Here is a 23,295-nt window from a genome sequence, read left to right as displayed (position 1 = left end):
CAATTTTAGATCGTAAGGGTCACATCTCGAAGCTCTATTTGTCCAATATTTTATCGTGATATCTTAATAGATTGCACCCTGTGTTGTTAAAGAATGCGAAATTTAATATTTCTTATATGAGAAGTGAACCGATTACGCCCATTTCCCAAATGTAACATAGACATTTCAAGATACATATATACAATGCATCCAATTGTTTTAAATTTGGTCTAGCGTTTTCGAAAATATAGTATTTTATTTAAAAGTGGGCGTGGTCTAGTTCAGAACTTCAAGCATATTTAAATAATCTATTCCAGTTCCGAATTTCTTACGAAATGCAGAACATAGTCGAATATTCATATCGAATGCAAGAACTGTGGAAATTTCGAAAGAGGCTAGAAAAAGTGTACATTCTTCGAGGCGTGTAATGTGATAGAACCGAACAAGAGAAAACACGGACTTACGTTACATTCTAATTCTTCTCGCACCCTCATTTACAATTTTCCCCATTTATTTCCCATTTTAAACCCTACTAATTCCAGCATTACTGTGCGAAGCCCTGCAAAGATAGCATCGAATATCAAAAGAACAACAACAAAATGTTCCGAATTCAATTTACTGCCAATGAGTGCTCCAAAAGCGAAAACACGAGTAGGTACTCGCATATTAGCCGGCAACAGGTATAAAGCCGGACAAGTCAGCGAAACACAACAAATCAACCGACACCCTCGCCAGCAGCAGCAACACCCATTCCGGCGGTTCCGACATAAATTAGCGCAAAAAGGTTTGCAAGCACTATCTATAGGTACATGCACGGTATATATAACGGAAATGGGGGCAGCGCTTGTACTATGCCATGCTTGGCTGGCTGTCAGCCTGTTGATATGTCTGCTGGACTGGTCGGGTTTGTTGGGCTGTCGTCCAACTTGTAGAGACACAAGTACGCTACCAAGTGCTGAGTGGTGTTTAACTGGACTTTTGTATTTGTTTTTTTTTGCGTTTCTTTATTTTGCATATGTCTATTCTACATACTCACAACTCAATGATACATACATATACATAAAGTTTATATATTGGTTTGTGAGTACTCGACACATTATTTATAGCTTTTAGCATTGTCGCTCAGTTGGCTTTTAACGCAACGCTTAAAGCGCAAAGCAAATTAAAGCGAAACAACAACAGCAATGACAGTCAGCAAAAGCAGTTATTTGACCAGCATTTTTCGACGATTTAACACGCTTTTGTTTTCACTCAACTATTTTACTGAGTTTTCGCTTTCTGACAATTTATTTTTCTTTATGTTTATATTCTTACTACGCTGTTGTTGCTGTTATTGTCATGTGCGAATTGTTGTGACTTGTTGTTGTTGGCAAATGTAAAATACATATTCATCGTGTCTATGACGCCTACATTGGTGGCATACGAAATATGCTTGCTGGCCAACAACGTCACGCCGCGGCGTCACGACTATTAGACAAGGTAGTGGGTAGTGGGCATTGTACATATTGTTGGCGGTAGTTGTTGTTGTTTTCGTTGTTTTGCTGTTAGTTGGTGGTGTATTGAACTCGTTGGCTGTTACAAATTTGGTTAACAGTAGCAGTTAAGTGTTTTTTTCGCCGCGTGGTGAGCAAGAAGCACGACTTAAATGGCTAACGGGCAAGTAGGCGACGAATAATTAGCGTAATATTTAATTTGTAAATTAAAGACATAAGTAAATGTATTCCAAAGTAGTTAAAGTTGTAAATTTGAACGAAAATAGAGATTGGGTAACGTTTTTATGCATAAAAGACCCAACAATCAAAGGTTTGAGGAAAGGCTTGATTAATACTTTGTATGTTTCTTAAATATATGTGTATACTTGGCGTAGGAACCGCTTTGAGTGATTATAGCCGAATCCACCAGAGCGCGCCACTCACTCTCCCATTTTGCTTTTTGACGCAATTTGGAAACACCATCTTGGTCTTTCCAATGGAGCGGAGGTCGTCCTCTTCCGCGGCTCTAGCGGGAACACTTTCAGAGCTGGCGAGTTTTCATCCATTCATACAACATGGCCTAGTCAGCGTAGCCGCTGTCTTTTAATTCGCTGAACTATGTCAATGTCGGCTTATAAATCATACAGCTCATCGTTCCATCATCTGCGGTATTCGCCGTTGCCAATGTTTAGAGGACCATAAATCTTGCGCAAAACCTTTCTCTCGAAAACCCCAAGAGTCGTCTCGAGAGACGAGTTGTTCGTCGAGAGAGGACTTTACTTTTTAATTGCCTACTCAGTCCAAAGTAGCACCTGTGATCAAGAGTGATTATGCGTTGGATTTCGAGTCTGACATTGTTGGTGTTGTTAATGCTGGTTCCCAAGTAGACGAAACTATCTACGTTTTCAAAGTTATGACTGTCAACAGTGACGTGGGAACCAAGACGCGATTGCTCTGACGGTTTGTTTGATGACAGGAGATATTTCTTCGTCTTGTCTTGTTTCTTAGCTTCCTTTAATGTCATTAAATAACGGTTTAGCGAATTTCGTTCCAGGTCAGTTGATTTTTATGTTATCTGACCATATTCCTACCTCCGATCAAATTTTTGGAATAACCGTGTAAGGGGTCCGAAGGAAATCATGTCGCTTGAATCCATAAAAGCAACCAATCACAGAAATGCAAACTATCGTTGAAGTAGACAAGAGGTCGTGGAAGAGGGCAGAATTAAATTCATCGTAAACAATCTAATTATAGATATATGAGGTGTTTTACAAAAATAACTGAAGCTTTCGATTTTTTTGAAAAAAAATTTAAAATTCCCGTTATTTTTTGAACACATCCCACAATATTAACTATACTTTAAATCTTCATGAAGACTTCGAAAAACAGATCGGAAACGGATCCATTATCTGTCTGAATTATTTTTCCCTCCAAAAGGTACAATAAAATCGACTCGGAATCAGCTCGGAGAATAATGATCGATAGTTCCAACATAACTTAAAAAGAAAAGATTCTAATCGGCAATGCTGGGCTTGAGCAAGTCATCTGGAGACTTGGCTCCGAAGGTATTCCTTTTATGGGTTGTTGCTGCGACAGGAAGGTTCTGGGCTCTATTTTAGCGAACGGAATTTACGGATACCAGAGAAAGTTGGATCGGTTTCAGTAAAAGATTGGAAGTATGTGCTGCTTAGAGTTTTCCGCAGCCATCGATTGATTTTATTTAAATTTGTATCTCAAAAATATAAAAAGATTCAGAAATTTTTTAGAAAATACTCAAACCAATTAATTATTAATAATAATTCCACATTGCGATTTGACTTATTGTCGAAGATTTTTTGCTTTTGATTAATTCAATGAACTTAATTTCAAATCTTTATAAGCAAATATAATTTCAATGACAGTCAGCAAAAGCAGTTATTTGACCAGCATTTTTCGACGATTTAACACGCTTTTGTTTTCACTCAACTATTTTACTGAATTTTCGCTTTCTGACAATTTATTTTTCTTTATGTTTATATTCTTACTACGCTGTTGTTGCTGTTATTGTCATGTGCGAATTGTTGTGACTTGTTGTTGTTGGCAAATGTAAAATACATATTCATCGTGTCTATGGCGCCTACATTGGTGGCATACGAAATATGCTTGCTGGCCAACAACGTCACGCCGCGCCGTCACGACTATTAGACAAGGTAGTGGGTAGTGGGCATTGTACATATTGTTGGCGGTAGTTGTTGTTGTTTTCGTTGTTTTGCTGTTAGTTGGTGGTGTATTGAACTCGTTGGCTGTTACAAATTTGGTTAACAGTAGCAGTGAAGTGTTTTTTGGCGCAGCGTGGTGAGCGAGAAGCACGACTTAAATGGCTAACGGACAAGTAGGCGACGAATAATTAGGGTAACATTTAATTTGTAAATTAAAGACATAAGTAAATGTAATCGAAAGTAGTTAAAGTTGTAAATTTGAACGAAAATAGAGATTGGGTAACGTTTTTATGCATAAAAGACCCAACAATCAAAGGTTTGGGGAAAGGCTTGATTAATACTTTGAATGCTTCTGAAATATATATATTTGGCGTAGGAACCGCTTTGAGCGATTATAGCCGAATGCACCAGAGCGCGCCACTCACTCTTCCATTTTGCTTTTTGACGCAAATTGGAAACACCAACTTGGTCTTTCCAACGGAGCGGAGGTCGTCCTCTTCCGCGGCTCCAGCGGGAACACTTTCAGAGCTGGCGAGTTTTCATCCATTCATACAACGTGACCTAGTCAGCGTAGCCGCTGTCTTTTTATTCGCTGAACTATGTTAATGTCGTCGTATAAATCGTACAGCTCATTGTTTCATCGTCTGCGATATTCGCCGTTGCTAATGTTCAGAACACCATAAATCTTCCGCAAAACCTTTCTCTCGAAAATACCAAGAGTCGTCTCATCGAATGTTGACATCTTCTACGCTTCTGTGCTATACATTAGGACGGGAATAATGAGGGACTTGTAGAGTTTGGTTTTTGTTCGTCGAGAGAGGACTTTACTTTTCAATTGCTTACTCAGCCCAAAGTAGCACCTGTGGTCAAGAGTGATTTTGAGTGGGATTTCGAGGCTGACATTGTTGGTGTTGTTATTAACGCTGGTTCCCAAGTAGACGAAACTATCTACGTTTTCAAAGTTATGACTGTCAACAGTGACGTGGGAACCAAGACGCGATTGCTCTGACGGTTTGTTTGATGACAGGAGATATTTCTTCGTCTTGTCTTGTTTCTTAGCTTCCTTTAATGTCATTAAATAACGGTTTAGCGAATTTCGTTCCAGGTCAGTTGATTTTTATGTTATCTGACCATATTCCTACCTCCGATCAAATTTTTGGAATAACCGTGTAAGGGGTCCGAAGGAAATCATGTCGCTTGAATCCATAAAAGCAACCAATCACAGAAATGCAAACTATCGTTGAAGTAGACAAGAGGTCGTGGAAGAGGGCAGAATTAAATTCATCGTAAACAATCTAATTATAGATATATGAGGTGTTTTACAAAAATAACTGAAGCTTTCGATTTTTTTGAAAAAAAATTTAAAATTCCCGTTATTTTTTGAACACATCCCACAATATTAACTATACTTTAAATCTTCATGAAGACTTCGAAAAACAGATCGGAAACGGATCCATTATCTGTCTGAATTATTTTTCCCTCCAAAAGGTACAATAAAATCGACTCGGAATCAGCTCGGAGAATAATGATCGATAGTTCCAACATAACTTAAAAAGAAAAGATTCTAATCGGCAATGCTGGGCTTGAGCAAGTCATCTGGAGACTTGGCTCCGAAGGTATTCCTTTTATGGGTTGTTGCTGCGACAGGAAGGTTCTGGGCTCTATTTTAGCGAACGGAATTTACGGATACCAGAGAAAGTTGGATCGGTTTCAGTAAAAGATTGGAAGTATGTGCTGCTTAGAGTTTTCCGCAGCCATCGATTGATTTTATTTAAATTTGTATCTCAAAAATATAAAAAGATTCAGAAATTTTTTAGAAAATACTCAAACCAATTAATTATTAATAATAATTCCACATTGCGATTTGACTTATTGTCGAAGATTTTTTGCTTTTGATTAATTCAATGAACTTAATTTCAAATCTTTATAAGCAAATATAATTTCAATTTTTAATAACGCCTTCATAATCCTTATCTCTTTAGTCAACAAACCATTCTTATTGCACTCTTACAATGTACATTAAATAACTCTCTCATCCGCAGTAACTGCCGTTCAACAAAGCAACATAATTAAATTGCAACTAACAATAACAACAATGCAAGCAACTAGTTTAACAAGCAACCCTTTCCTCCACGAAAAAAGCAAGCCATTTATGCTGCATTGCAGCCCTCCAAGCATTTATACGCTTGACCTATTTCATTGTCCCGCGCCCTCTATAGTGCATTATTCCGCCGCATTTCACTCTCTCCATTCGCCATTCATGTTTTTGTTGCTTTTGTAAGCCAAGTGCGTATTTGTGCAAATAGTGAATAAAATTATTCATGTGTGTGTGTGTCTGTGTTTCTATAACCGTAAATGTTGCGTTCCAAATGCATTTGGCGCATGCGAGTGCACTTCGTTGAATGGCAAAGCTGTACACGGCTAAAAGGAGGACAATTGCATGCCGCATACTATAACGCCGCATGTGGCACACGAGCAAATAGGTCAACAGTGCATTTACGTTGAGTTGTAAAGTTTAGTTTACTTCTTTTGTGTGTTCTTTTTTTGTTTTTATCTTGATTTCATGCTGCTTGGTAGTAAATTAAATTTGCAAAAATGTGAAAAAAAAAGAAAATATCAAATAAAAGTTCGAATGCAAATGTGGAACTCTTTTGTAAATAAATATGTATACATTTGCCCCAAGATGATTTAGGTTTGGAGAATATTTAAATGCAAATTAAATTAAATTATTTACTTTACACTATAAGGTGACAGTGTTAATAATATACTAAGTCCATATTAATGCAAGGTGCTCAAACAGTGGTTAAGTTTTCTGCTCCCGCCGTGGGAATGTTGCTATTGCAATTAGGCGACATATGACTATTGCCACGCCCACAAAATGGCGTTAACCGAAAAGCTATAAAGAGCTATACTAAGCCATAAATAAAGCTATAAATTTAGCACAGGTGAAGAGCATATTTCGATAAATTTGTTTTGGGAAAAAGTGGTTCCGCCCCTAATAAGTTTTTTGTATACATCTCGTAAAAGTGCCTTAACTCAGTAAAAAAGAGAAAAGCTGAACTCAGATCGGCGCAAAAAATGGAAAACGGGCGTAACGTCGCCCACTTTTGGACCATATCTCAGAAACTACTCGACCAATTTCAATAAAATTTGGTACCTTGACACCCGGCCGAAATCGGTTAACAACCTCGCCTATTTTCTATATAACAACATGAAGACCTCAGAACCAATTGATAATTCTTCATTGATTATATTGATATATCTCTCAGATATCTTAAAGAAATTTAGAGAGAATATTGACCTTGGATACAGGATATCAAACATTTCCCTATTCCCTTGCAAGTCACTATCTCTCTTCCTCTAACATGATATTTATCATGGTATGGGCTCTTTCCACACCCGAATTTTAAATAATCGGATATCGAATCGGAATCTTGATTGTAAGCCGATGCTAGCTCGTCTTATATGAGCTATTTTGCAATTATGCGCCTTCTTACTGCCTCATCTTGTAATACTAAAAATTCGCACTCTCCATATTCCAAAATTCCTATAACCGGTATAGCATACTTAGAGGCGCCTGAAATTAATACTCAACAGCTCAAACGCTGCCGCATAAGCAAAAGAAGACATTAACTGCGATTTTACGATTGAATAATGCACTTTTTATGGACGCATTTCAAGACAAGCGGCATGCATTAGTGTGCCACAAACCGAGCAGTAAAGAAAATGGTTCAATATCCAATATACAAAGGGAGGCACTAAAAAGTGCACATCATGCTTAAAGTAAACCCCATCTAATATGCGCGTATTACTAGCGTGCAAACATTAAACTTTGCAGCCGCATAAGCCTCGAGCATACTTGTTTTCTATTTACATTGCAACATTGTGCCACAAAACAAACGCTTGATATTAGCAACAACAACAATCGTCGTGATGTGGCAGCAACAGGAAGTGCAAGTCGTTGCAAGGACATTGTAGTAAATGCGTTCTCGAGGTCGTTTTAGTTTTTTATTTTTACTTTGTAGTTGTTGTTATTGTGTTGTTGACGAATTTGCTAAGTGGTATTGGTGCTTGAGAGCACAATGAAAATGTGAAATGTGGCATGACATCATGCAACATTGGCAACGGTGGATTTGAACGAATATTTTGTGGTTGTTTATAAATGCGTTGTACTAAAAAAATGAGTATGAAAAATGTGTTGACATCAATTTTAAGTGGTGATAAACCCTATTTTTGTATGCGTAATAAGGTATTATCTCTAAGAGTAGAGTAAAGTTTCTCAAAACCTTGAGATTGATTTGGAAATTATTTGTAAACTTTTTTGACAGAAAAACAACAAAAGGAATGTTTGAAGGGTATGAATCGAAACTATATTGGTCTCAACTCATCCCTTACTTTATTTTTTGTAATTAGGCTATAATGACAGACTTCAAATGTTAACAACGATAGTTTGGAATACATAACCTATATTTGTCCAGTTCCTATTAAGTTTGACAAACAATTGATATCATTAACTTAGAGTTGATCAATATTACTTGTTTCGATAGTGATCGAAAAGACTATCGATTATCCATTGTTTGGAATATCGGCAGTATATATATATATACCTCTGCTGTCCACCTCCTACCTGCTGTGGACCTGTTACATCAAAATATATCAGCCGTAGCTGAGAGTGATACGTGGACCGTGGAGAGTCGATTCGGCGTCGTTCGCTGCAACTCGGACTGACTTATGGAACGACTATACGCATTTTATTTTGAGATCTTAAATTGATAGCGTACAAAATATAGCTTGTGCAAGAACTGAAGCCACTTGAACTTCGCAACCAACATCGCTTCGCTCTAAGGGCTTTAAAAACGTTCCAAGAAGATCCAATGTTTTCGGGTCAAATTCTATTAAACAAGCGAAATTGTCGCATTTGGGATGAAGAGTAATATGCAGAGATCCAAGAGCTGTCAGAATTCATCCAGAAAAAACAACGGTTTGATGTGGCTTGTGGGACGTCAATGGCAACCGTTATCACGAAATGATAACCGATTTTTTGATGTCTGAAATTGAAACTCGTGATCTCGGCGACATTTGGTTTCAACAAAAACCTACACTTCGCATCAATCAATGAGAGGACACTTCGGTGAGCAGATAATTTCATGTTTGGGCCGGTCGATTGGCCACCAAGACCGTGTCATATCACACCGTTAGATTGCTGAGGGGAGATGTGTAGTTTAAAATGTATGCGAACAATACCGCTTCGATTCAGGCCTTGGAGCAATACATCACTTGTGTCAATCGCCAGTTACAAGTCGAAATGCTCGAACGAGTCATCGAAAATTGGACTCAACAGATGAACAATCTGAGAGGTAGCCGCGACAAACATTTGTAAGAGATAATCTTTAAAAAATAAATACCAAAGAATGTTCTTTCAAATGATAATAAACATTCCCCATTAAATTAAAAAAAGTGGAGAACCTCGAAATGGAACACCCTTTAGTACTTGTGTTAAAAAAAAAACATTTTTTATGTTCGAAACGTGTTTTAGAACAAACACAACATAATGAGATTCATTCTCAGAAATCTCAGAATCTTTATTTACCGCTATCAAAACAAGAAATTTGTAGTTTATTTTAATTGAAATCTTCTACCACTCTAGAAGGTTTCGAAACTCACTACTTAATATGCGGTCTTCTCAATTTCATTTGGTAAACAGACAGTCGGTGAATCGTGCGTTCATTTGACTAATGTGATCCCCAACAAATCACGTACATATGTACATATATCAGTACAGAGATTACATATCTACTATATGACAATAAGTGTCAACATGCGGTCGAATTGCAACATAAAAGTTGCACAAACAACAATGACAGAAGCTATAAACATTAAAGGGTGTATCATTAAACAGATTCTTGCGAAAAGCAACTCAAGTAATATAAGCTACAAAGTAAGCCAAAAAATACATGCAATGCGATAATAGTAGAGTAGAATATGTATCGCTGATAATTAGTAATGAACACCCACAAGAGTTAATTAAGAAATTATAGTAATTTGTATGCTTCAAGCAATCTATGGCACATGAGAAACAAACAAGAAAGCTGAAATATTCTATTCATATACATACATACATATATAGTACATCTGTATATTTCTCCAGCCATCTAATTTGCGGGTCAAAGATTTTCTTAATTCCATTTAAAAAAGCATAATTTTCATTAAGTTTACTCTTGAATTTGTTGCAAGCAATGCGCGCATACATATGTAGAGGAGAACCTCGAATTAGCCACTTGCCAGCGTTCGTTTCGCACACTTCGTCTCAGTGATTTGATATTTTAATTGGTGTCAAGCGGACAAAGTGTCAGTGTCACTGTCACATCAACGCCTCTGCCTTTGCTGAGCAACGCATCATTTCGGAGGGTGGCAACTAAAATAGTTGCTGGTGTCACTAGCAAGCGCGTGTAAAACCAGCAACAAAACAATAAAAAAAACTGCTAGACAAACATTAAAATGGGTTAATGATTAACAACTACAACAACAATAAAGTGTAGTTAGCTTTTAGTTTGATGCGACGATGACGTGAGCATTTTGCGAAATTTTGAAGGTCTTTTTGGGCTGAAAAACAACAAAGGCTTTGACTACTGATGTGCAAAATTTCTGCTAGAAGTTAATGAAAACGAAGGGGCGGTAATGGATTGAGAGAAAAATTATAAGTTATGGCCTTGTACTTCGTTATTTAATTAAGTGCTGTGTATTTGAGAAACTGCTATCAGATGATTTTTTATCAGTAGACAACAATTTTTTAAGACAAAATATATCGTCTTTGCAAGGTGGCTATTTTATATGGAATCAAATATTAATTTTATGTTTATACACCTACTTTTAGCCGACTGTTTTTGGACGAAGATAATATATTTATAGAAGCTTGAATTCGTAATTACCGATCGAATTCAGAACACTTAAGCTGTAACATCTTTTTAAAATAAAAAAAACTTAAGATTAGCGTCTCTTTGTAGGAACTCGATTTCTTTTGCATGGCCACGACGGCACGCTTGTAGATGTCCATACGCTGAACCCAATATTCGAAGGTTTTCAAGCATAAATCGACGGATACTACTGCAATTTCACGTTCGATATTCGTACGAAGTTCATAAATCGTCGCTGACGTTCTGGCATAGACCATAGACTTGATTTAGCCCCACAGGAAATAGTCTAACGGCGTCAGATCGTATGACCTAGACAGTCAATTGACTGGGCCATTTCGTGAGATAACACATTCACCAAACTTGGTTTTTAATAAATAGTTGGGGACCTTCGCGCCGTCCTGTTGGAATCACATATTGTCCAAGTCCATATCAACCAATTCGGGCCAAAAATAACGGTTATCATTAAGCGGTAGCGATTTCCTCATTGCTGACGATGATCTTTCGATGAAAATCTTAATAATTTTCAAGAGACTGATTTGGATCTTTCTCAATTGATCCGCCAGCGGCAGCAATATTCTCGACACTACGGTCAATTTTTTATCTCACTGGTACGGGAACATTTTGTACTATGCCTGTGGATTCAATTGTGGATCTGACAGGGCGATTATGACGACCATAAATTTGATGTAGCGCTCTTAAAGTTGAGACCACTGACTCCGAATTTCGGTAGTAAATTTTAATAATTTCCAGTCGTTGTTGGATCGTATATCTTTCCATGAAACGACAAACCTTACTGAAGCGTCCCTTTTGAAAAACCCTTTGTTTTCGTTCGACAAGAAAGATGAAAGATATAAAATTTTACACGATAAAAGCTTATCCAATACATTTCAGTACAAATTTTTCACAGTGTCCCTCATGGTTTCGGAAGTGAACTGGTGCGACTCTGCGTTCATAGAAAATTTTTAATTCCCGAAAGGATTTCACATTATCTTGAGCAACCATCAAAATTAGATAGCCTCTTGAAGCTACCAATGAGATTATCACTTTTAGAACTGAACGGGACTCAATTAGTTTTTGGAAGTATGAACTTTCTAGCTTCATAAAATAATACTTCATACTATTATATTATGATTGTATCATCACTAGATCACACTTTAATATAGACAAGAAGAAGTTCCATAGTGATGCCACTACTGAAGCGAAGGAAGGGTAGGGAAAGAAACAAATCGAGCAAAAATCGGAACTTTATTTCACTTTTGTAGCATTTAATAACTGTAAATAATATATTTTAATTTCAAACCTTTCCCTAAACTTATTTTTTCCGCACTAATAAATATGCTCCATAAATTTTCAACTTTTCTCTTCTCTTTAAAACTGTAAATAAAGGAGTTTTAGCTCATTTTCAAAAGCAACACATTTGTATGATGTTGCAACATTTTAGGCACATAAATATGATGGATAGCAGTTGTTGAAACGTTCGAAATGCGCAGGACTGAAGTGGAGTGTGAGTGATGGCTTGTCGCCTGGGGGATACACACTTCACACTTATACAGTTTTTCCGGAAAAATTGAATGAAATTTATGTATTTTTTTGAATTATTTAGACGACCACACTTGTCATCAAAAGTATACATACATAACGCGTAGACTTTGTGTACATTAAATTTATTGGAGTGGGCCAACAAATGGACTTTTTATTGATTTTCTGGCAATCAATACTACCAGCCAACAAAAATAAAATACATTTATGTGTAAAAAAGAACACTGCCTACAACACACTTAATGTGTAAATTGCCTGTTTCGGTTTTTGGACATTCATATTTTTTATTGGTCTTTGAAAAAACCAATCAAATTGATTCGATGGTCAATTTGACACGACAATTTGGTCGGCGGCATGAATGCCTAATGACACTACAAGTCCATTTACATGTAAAAGAGCATAAGTTCACAAATGACTAACAACAATAAATGCATTTGAATAAGGGAGAGTAGTTAGAGCCGTGCTTGAGGGTACATTATCATTTCATATGTCTATATAATATTCTTTTGTGGTAATATATATGCTTGTATGTAACGCAATAAAAAAGTTTCCCTTCGCGCAGTTCATTCAACTTGGCATGCAATTTTGACTGGAATTCAAATTTTTTATGACTTCATGCAACATCAAACTGGCAACTATATAGTAGGTCCTTTTTATTGTAGTAGAACTTTCCCCTTACATTTCATACATTTGAATAATTTATGAACGAAAGAATTTACGTATGTGGCAAGGCAGTGGCGTAGACACTATTTGATTTAAGGGGAATATTTTAGAGATTTCGAGAGATGAGAACTAACATTGGAAAAGACAAAATTATAGTTTTCTTATTTCTCATAGAAAATAATCTAAAGATTTCCATATCACCATTTTCGAATCGGGTCCAGAGATTTCCAATATCATATCAGTGACTCTAAACGCGAACTTTTAAGTCGATTACTCAATTTTGTGTAATCCAATTCACCTTTCGATACTACAATGAATTTTTACTGTTCGATGGAGTCTTCAATTTGGAAAAATTTCTCTATATGATGTGTATTTCGTTTAAAACCTTTTAATCGCTTAAACTTCTCACTGAGTTTATAAATAACATGCTTCATGTATAACTGGTTTTCTGGACTTCGAAGTATTATTAAATATTATTTCAAGAAGAGTATTCATATACGAGGAAAGTATAGCGAATGTAATAGTGGATCCATGGAGACCACGATCAAAAAAAAAAAAACAAATGAAGGCAGCACTACCTCTTCAGGAAATCGAATAAAGATATTATTCGGAAAAATACGGGACTCAAGTGTTCCCGTCTCTTTCGTCTTCGATTATTAAAACACCCCTATATAATGACATAGTAATTATAATTAATTGTAACACAAATTACCACCATAATTTCACCCCTCTTTCCTCCAATTAGCACAACGCCACTGCTTAATAGTGCTATTGTTTTTACACGACACATTAGCAAATGCCACAACATGTGAAGTTCCATATAAATATAAATAAAAATAGTTTTCTGCACCCGAGTATAACTCATTTGAGCACGTTTCGTGACATCATTTCGTAAAGCAACATAATGCAGTGCAGTAATCAACAACAGAACTCGATGTTTTTCAACACTTTTTAATGGCAATTTTCAAGCACACCACATAAGGATAATTATACTGCATGGAAGCAACAACAAAAAAAAAGAAGTAATAACAAATAAATAAGTACACAAATGTGCAATTATACAGTGGCAATTAACTCAGTCTTCGAAGCTCATTTCACAAAAACTGTTTGCATAACTTTCAGCAAAGCCGTTTAAGTTTTTTTCTTTTAGTTGTATACAAATCTAAGTAAATATTTACACGAAAAGTAAATAGCACATAAAAAAGCTCCGCTTGAATTATGTTACCAGGCACTGCCAGCCAAAATAACTAGCTTCTCACTTCAGTCTAATAAACGGCTGTGACGGCCACACTAGTGGCTTTGCCACCCACAACCACATCCTGTTTCCGCTCATTCGTTCGTTGTGTGTTTTCTTTCATTTCCGTCGCATATTATTTGTGCGGCATTATTGTTTGAGCTTCATGACAAGTTATTTTATTTGTTTTGCCTTCAAAAACGCATTCAACGCACACTTCCCATGTCCTTCAACCGCTTAGTAGTGCACGTAGCCTGCCAAAATATGCCGTCGTCGCCTGTAGTGTCTGGTATTTGTTGTGCGTGGCACTGTGACATGTTCTGCTAGTTACGTTTTGCCTTCACCTTCAAATACTGTGGCTAATCACATATATTTTTACAGGTACTCACTTCACTTCACTTCATTGAACCCCAAACCCACGAGTATAATGGTGTAATCGTTGCTTTCACCTGTCGCTCTTCGTTGAAGGGTTGCCTGAGCGCTCGTCCAATCTACACTTAGGTGTAGTTTCTGTAAAGGTTGCTTGCACACGACAAAGGCAATTAAGCGCCTGCTTTTGTAATTTGTATACTTTAGGCTGAATGTCCACCCATCCGGTGGTTTATTCGCCTTCGAGTAATTGGTTTTAAATGGTTAAACATATTTGATACTTGGAATAAGAAGCAGAGAAGCGAGTGTTTGGGAGTGCATTTGAATTCATTACGAAAACTTCGAAAGGCTTAAGTAGACTTAGAACTTTAATGGTTTCGTTCAATGACCTATAATGAAATGAGCGGGTTTTTTACTGATAGCCGATTATACAAATGTATACTGATAACAGTATGTAGAAGAGCATTGTTTTTTTGAGATATTACTTGTATTTTAAGAAAGTCTATTGCTTTATATATTTTGAATTAATTTATGATAAATAATTCCAGCTCAGTGGCGGATCCAGAAACATTTTTTGGGGGGGGGTTTAAAGAAAAGTTTTATTACTCAACGTATTTTTAATATAGCAGTTCCCTCGCGAAAATTCAGTTATTAAAGACACGTTTTTTTTTGTATTTTTCCCAAAGTACGAATTTGACGCTAAAAAAGCACGAGAAATATATTTTTTTTTTTATTAAAGGGTGATTAACTGTTCAGAACAAAACTTTCTTGAAGAGGTGAAAATGTGAAAACAGCGAACTTCAGGCAAGCATTTTCGGAATGCTCTCGAAGCTTTAGAAGCAGTGAACAAAACGTATTTTGGGAATGTTTTCAAGATTTTACGCATATTGGCGTTATTGCCTGTTTCAATAGCATCACTGGAAAGAAGTTTTTCAAGTTTAAAGATAATTAAAACCTAATTACGAAATACGACAGGTCAAGATAGGCTTAATGGTCTAGCATCAATGAATATTCATAGGGATATTGACCTGTCAGTTGATGAAATACTAGAAGAATTCTTTCAAAACTAAGAAAAATATAACAGGGAATGTGTGAGCTTCAGCGATACTGCTGGTACAAATGTAGAGAAAGTTCGAATTATATGAATAACAACAAAAATCTTGTAACTTATTATAATTGCTTATAATTTGATGTGATTTTTTGATCAATAACCTCATTCCAAACCCATATCAACAAACATATATTTTTCACTGAGTTTAGGGGGTGTTTTAACACCAAAAAAACACCCCTCCCCCCGTGGATCCGCCACTGTTCCAGCTTAAGGGATTATTAGATGACAACTGTTCTAAACTCTCAAAATTAAAAAGTAAATGTATGTATCACCGCAGTTACCAAGTATCTTTATAATAGATATCTGCATTATGACAAATCTTCACTATTTTGTATAGTCAAGAAATTGCGGTTACTGATTTTCTCAATAAAATTGATGAATCACAACTCTCAGTGAAGATTCTACAGATATTTTTTTATTGTTTTCAACATTAAAATGTTGGAGATGAGATAAACGCTTAAAGTCGTAAAAAATTTACATAAAACAACAAAAACAATAAAAATAATTAGCTAGATTAAAAAGAGATCAAAGTGTGTAATAAACTCTTTACAGTTTCAATTAAACAAGTTTTTGAAAGATCAAAAAACTATCATAAAACTCACACAGTTTTGCAATGAAATTCGAAGAATCTTACACTCAATTAGAAAAAGGTTCAAACCTAAATTTATGCGATAGTAAAAGGTACAATTTTTTCAATATAATTTTGAATGATGAAACCGGATTGTGTCTAGGAATTCATGCATATTTTTCTTGTTAGCGCATTAGCATAGATAAATATATATCTATTCGAATATGTGAATACATATATGCCTGTGATAGCAGTAAGCACGTGGCTTTATATACAAATATGTAGTTAACGAACTAACAACACAAAATTCTGCGCTCGCAACAAAATAATAACAAATGCAAAGTCTGCCGGCCGGAGCATGTCGATAGTTAGTGAACATATTTGCATACATATTTATATACCAAGTTGTATGTATGCATATTAATTATTGGTTAACATTTAGCTCTGAGTTCACGATGAGCTGAAGCTGAGATAAACCAAAAATGTGTTTTTATAAAAAAAAAGTTCTTCATATAAATATGTATTGTATGGCAATAGATACCCATCTATATTAATCACGTCTTTTTGAAAGCTCTACAAACACCAAAACGACTCAGTAAATTTTGCAAAAAAAAGATAAAGAATTATTTAACGAAACCAAAGGGACCGAATATCATCGTAGAGGTTCACTATATATAACATGTAAGGAAAGGCTAAGTTCGGGTGCAACCGAATATTTTGTACTCTCTATATTTATTAATATACTTAATTTGATTAAAATTTCATACAATTTGACCCATATATTCGACATTAAGTCCAATCATTTTACAGTGGAACTTCTCTAACTCGAATCATCATAATCCACAAAAAACTGCGAGTTAGAGAGATTTCCGAGTTACAGAAGGTAATTTGTATGAATTTTGACTTCTATTGCCAATTCAATAGTTCGAATGAGGGCTGAGGTAATTTCTGAACCGATTTCACTCGCTTTCACCACCAAGGTACACTATCTATTTTAAAGTAATGGGATCAGAAGGAATACAAAATTGAGTTATATGGGAAGTAGGCGTGGTTGTGAATCGATTTTATCCATTTTTCATACGTGTTATCAGGGTGTCAAGAAAATATTATATACCGAATTTCATTGAAATCGGTCGAGTAGTTCCTGAGATATGGATTTTGACCTATAATTGGGCAATGCCACGTCCATTTTCCTTTTAATTTTATTTATTTAAAAAAAAAATCTGAGTGCAGCTTCTTTCTGTTATTTCTTCTGTAAAACTTAGTGTTTCTGAAGTTTTTCTTGTAGTCATTTTTTTTTTTTTCGTTTTTAAACTTTGTATGGGAGGTGGGCGTGATTATTATCCGCTTATACCAAATTTTATGGTGTGTGATGGGGTACGTACAAAAACGAGTGTAGGAAGTTTGGTTTATGCAGCAAAAGGAATTATATACCAAGTTTCGTCAAGATGTCTTAATTGTTACTCAAGTTATCCCTTGCACGGACAGACGGACGGATAGACAGACATCCGGATTTCAACTCTACTCGTCATCTTGATCATTTTGATTTATATATCTTCATATCTAACTCTTTTATTTCTGGGTGACACAAACAACCATTATGTGAACAAAACTATTATACTTTCTTTAGCAACTTTATTGCGAGAGTATAAAAATGTTGCCACCTGTTTAAAAATAAAATTTATTTTAATATTTTATATAAAGAATAGATATTAAGTAGACGTATCTAAGAAATATTCTTCTTCTCACTTTAGCTCGCCTCCAAACGGATGTCTGTTGGCCACCCAGAGGATACTTGGTCTAAGACCGGAAGTACTTGAGCCACATGCAGAAGAATCGTTCCTGGCCACGTTCCAGTGAATGGCAGTCAGACGTGAACTTCTACATATGACTCCATATGGATGCCGAGGAAGAGGAAGACCTCCACTCCGAAGGAAGGACCATGTGGAGATGGACCTGTCCACACTTGGTATTACCAATTGGCGCCAAGCTCCCAAAAGGAGAGATGCGTGGCGCGCTGTTATGGGCTCGGCTATAACCGCATAAGCGGTGTCTACGCCAGTCAAGAAGAAGAAAAAGCTTGTGGGGTAATATATTAAAAAAAATATGTCTGAAATAGTCTAACAACCGTGCCGGCTTTATGATAATGCAAACTAAACGCTTACTCATATTTGACAAGCGATTGAGAGGTAAGAAACTTAAATAGAAACAAAATATACCAAAAAAGAGAGTCCAAAAGGAAAATACGTTCTTTTTAGACTAACAGAAATTTGAAATTTGAATTTTTGTGAATATAACAAACGAAAAATATGCGAAAATTTACGAAAAAACCCAAAAAGATCTTCAGGCTTTAAAGTATAAGTAACATAATATATTATATAGGTATGTATGTATTGTATATGTATAATCACGAAATAATGGTTAATATTCTTGCCCGCAACTAGCACTGTTTGAATATTACATATGTCGACGTACAGACAAATATATTTTTGTATGAATATCATCATACCACTTAAAATTGGGGGAGTGTACCGCATTATTGAAAAAAATTCAATTACTAACCCTTTAGGAAATTCCCATGCTTTCTTAAGTAGAGTAGACTGCAGTTTTTAAAGTCATCACTTTTCTTTCAAAGACTATGCAATGTCTTATACAATATTATTTTACAGCACAAATAAAAATAATAAAAACCAATTCATACAAATTATTCCTACAGGGGCATTAGGTATCTTCGTGGAATTATATGTGGTGAGCGCTAACATTGCTTCGAATATAACAAATGTCTGTTTGTGAATATGAAAATTACCGAATTTGTTCGACGTGTGAATTATGAAATATATTTATGGCGTACTGAGAATTACACCGCACACTTTCATTCACACATTCATTCATATTCATACCCTTGTATGAGGTATTTGCTTTTTTTTCAAAAGCTAACCGACGGCAGTGAACGTTAGTGGTTTTACTGATTGCCTGAATCGTTGATGATATTCGTAATTTGCATAAATTCGTGACCATGCAGATGATACGCCAAATTGTGCGCAACACATTCGCAGAGTTATTAAAACATAAATAAAATATGGACGAACTAAAGAAAATAATTGATACCCCATATGACATTAGATGGGAATAATGTATATTGTACATATATGAATGGATTATGGAAAAGTATGGTTTCGAATTTATTTTAAACCCATAATCCTTATATCTTTGTAACTCAGATCTCAACTAATATCGGAAATATGGGTCGTACGCATATTTTTTTCATCAACTGCATACGGTATAACGTAGTTCACTTAGTAGTTCTAAAATCTTTATATCAGGTCTATATATATATTTTAATGATTTCTAGCTTTATGCCACGAGTGACTTTGAATGTTATGCTCCAATTTCGACCATTATTTGATCTGACACTCTTTAATGTAATATTTATGCACAGAATTCTTGATTTGTATACCATTTAGTGAAATAAACTGATTTGATATAGTGTTCTATGAAGAAGTAGGTCCGATCTCAACTATATTCAAATTATAATATGAGAATATCAAGATAACTATGCTTTTTAATTCAAAATTGTCGAGTAGTTGCTAAGATTTTAGGGACGAATTATAACTAAAAGTGGACTTGAGGTCTTAGTTATAACATTTTGTGGGCGTGGCAAAGACACGATTATGTCAAACCCATATTAACCTTGTTTTTGTTGTTGCTCATCCAATTTTAGTTCTACCTAATTAAATAATTATTGTTAATCACTATCTACAGCTCAAAGCAATTGGGAGACAAAAAGCATTTATTTATACAAATCAAGAGTGATTACTCATGAAGATCGAAAACCATAAAAAGGTGCTAAAAAAGAAATAAATCTCAAAATCACCAATGAAGCAAAAACTTAATTGCAATTCACTTCTAACTAACATTGAGGCCAAGAACGTGGCACGTGCACTGAGCACTACATATATATATCTACTGATCGCAAGTACATAAAGTTGCTGCATAACCACTTGTGACCGTAGCTAAGCGAGTATTTCCTGTGCAAAATAATTGCTCTGCGATCAAACGAGTAATTAGCTGGCTAGCAACAAATGACCTTGACGAGTACCCAACAGCAGTTGAAAGCAAAGAACAATTGTGAATAGCAGCATTAGTCAGTGCATTTGGGTTGCGCATGCGCAGGGCGTCATTCCAGCGCATTCGACACGATCAAGACTGGCGAGGCGGCGCGCAGTGTTTTTGCTTGAATGCAAAAAGTTGGCAAAGATTTGCTGCATTTTTTTACTCGCTTAACACTTTTTGCAAACACTTACACATACACACACACACACACACAAAGTAACTGCTTTGTTACTCTTGCACTTAGCGGCTTATTAATAACGCAATTGCTTTGTGTCTTGCCACTTTGGCGGAAATAAAAGCGTTTCATTGGCTTTTGATGACAAGTGCCGCTGCTACAAGTTGGTTTATTATTACTCGTGCAAATAAATTTCATTTATTGTCGCCTTTATTGTTGTTGTTGTTTTCTCGCTTTATTGAATGAATTTTTTTTTGCATTGTTGTTATTGTGGTGAAAAAGTTTTGCACACCTGCAATTATTTATTTTATTTGCACAGTCGCAATTTGCGGTGATTGTTTAGTTGCGGAAAAAGTGTAAGAAAACAATTATAAAATGATTACAAACAAGTAAGAATGATTACAAAGAAGTATAAAGTAATAAAAATTAAATAAAAATAAAAATTCAATAACATTTCATTTCTGATTTTCCTTTTCACACTTAATTTCACATATTGCGAAGCTCGTGTGTGTATCATGAGATGTTATTAATAATTATTTTTTTATGTTTATGATTCCTTCTATAGTCATCATAGTTATTAATAGTTTTTCTTAAAAAATAATATCAAAAATATGATTATAAATCTAACCTAGTAAATTATAAAGAATTTAATTTGACTACTCGCATTATTGAATAAAATCAATAAAATTATTGAATAAATGAGGAAAACGGAAAACAATAGTTTGCAAAAAAAATATCAACAACCCACCCTAATGTGAGCTGTATTTAACGGGTGATTTAAGTATAGGTACTTTTCTTCAATATGGAAAGACTTACGCCTGAAAAAAGGTTACAAATTGTTCTGCTTTATAACGAAAATTCATGTTATGTAAATATCGTGTTTCGTGCGCCAAGCTCAACTTATGATCAAATTAATCGGCCTACTTAGCGTATTATTCGCAACACCATCACCCATCTTGAGACCCAGCATTCATTATTGGATAATATTCGACCGAATAGACCATGTACAGCATGCAGTGAAGAAAATATAGCAGCCGTAGCTAAGAGTGTACACGAAGACCATGGAGAGTCGATTCGGTACCATTCGCAGCCGATCAGAATGTTACCGACTATTTGATGTCTGAAACTGAAGCTCGTGAGCTCAGCGACATTGGGTTTCAACAAGACGGCGCCACTACCCACTCATCGCATCAATCAATGGATTTATTGAGAGAACACTTTGGAGTGCAGATTAGTTCACGTTTTGAGCCGGTCGATTGGCTACCAAGATGGTGTGATATCACACCGTTAGACATATTCCTGTGGGGATATTTAAAGTCTAAAGTCTATGCGGACAATCTCACTTCAATTCAGGCCTTGGAGCAAAACATTACGCGTGTCATTCGCCAGTTACCAGACGAAATGCTCGAACAAGTTATCGAAAATTGGACTCAACGGATGGACCATCTTTAAAAAATAAATGTCAAATAATGCCGATAAACACTCCCCTTTAAATTGTAATTTTTTGTGTTTTTTTTTTTCTTAAAAAAAGTAGGGAACCTCGAAATGGATCACCCTGTATAACTCCAAATATTCCAAATACAGAAGAAAGCATCCATTAACATAAATAATATAATAGCTTACGTATTTGAATCTTCGACTACCAGTCAACAAAATCTTAACAAGTTTTATAAAAAGAATGTAATAAATTATGGAAACAATTGCGAATGTCTGAAGAAAAGTATGCTTATCTTTTCATTGAAAAGCCATAAGTTTTGTTTTAATAATAAATTATATACAAATCAGCATTCATGCCACTTGGTTACGCTTCGTAGCATGCAATTTGCATTTTTGTGTTGATTTTAGTGTTATATTTATAAATACATTATGTGAAATGTTTATGAAAACCTGAGAATAGAAAACATAAGATTCTACTATAACAAACGATTTGCTACGCTCATTTAGAACAGTTGCTCGGAATGATGTATATATACGCATGTACATTTGTATATACATAGATATAAGGGTATTAATAAATATTTACTGATAATAGTTTTCAATACGTCGAACTTTAAAGAGTTGTGAATCGAACAAAAACTGGTATAAGTTATATAAACTGGTATAAATAATCTAGTTAGAACATTTGTACTACTTGAAGGAGATATCAACATACTCTCCTTTCTTGACACTACTGTGCAATAATAACTGGTATAAATTGAATGAATTGGTATAAATAATCTTGATAGAACATTTAACATTTATTTTAATGAGTTATTCTCATAATCTCCTCTTTTGTTTCCGCTGTGTAATATTATTGTTGATCTGAATTGTAAATGCTTTGGCAAAAGCGTAACTGTAAAGGAAAAACCAACGCCCACACTCCACCAACATAAATGAACCCAGATTATTTGACTACTAACAACTAAATAACCGATTGAAGTGGTCTAAAAGGCCCAAACTCAAATACAAACACGTCTGGTAAGTTCTTGGTTTACTTAGAACTTGAAAGCGAATAAAAACTGAAAAAATGAAAGAGAATTTGTAACTATAGCAATGGCTTTTTAATTTTTTACTATGAAATCCTACTCGTTAAGTGGTCTGCTGAAGCTGAGTGGGTTGAAGCGCGACTATCTCGTTGGCGGTGAACGCGAAAGACCACTACAGAAATCGGAAAAGGAACGGAAAATATTTCAATTATTATAGAATTCCTATGCTAGAGAGGAATTAAACTTATTTTGTGTTTGGAAAAAACTCATGAACTACTTCAAACCTGTGCTTATGAAAATAAATTTAAAATACAACACTGTCATATATTTTATAATTACCATATCTTGTCAATAATTATCTTAAACGCTGGTAAACCAAACGATGAATTAAAAGTTCTTTTTTTTATTTTAAAATATCTAAGCATTTTTTAGGTTATGTAAATTGGGTTACATAAAATATTACAATTAAATTATTATCGCCAAAAATGCAAATAA

The 23,295-nt window shown here is 35.2% G+C and overlaps 1 protein-coding gene across 1 annotated transcript in view; it reads right to left on the bottom strand.

The window, feature by feature from the left end:
- LOC105218653 (kelch-like protein 17) overlaps positions 1-23,295 on the bottom strand; it is a 52,301-nt gene that overhangs the window by 22,564 nt on the left and 6,442 nt on the right. The window lies entirely within an intron of this gene.

Source organism: Zeugodacus cucurbitae, chromosome 6 (genome assembly GCF_028554725.1).
Source record: "Zeugodacus cucurbitae isolate PBARC_wt_2022May chromosome 6, idZeuCucr1.2, whole genome shotgun sequence".
Lineage (NCBI taxonomy): Eukaryota > Metazoa > Arthropoda > Insecta > Diptera > Tephritidae > Zeugodacus > Zeugodacus cucurbitae.
This window is presented reverse-complemented; position numbering and strand designations above follow the sequence as displayed.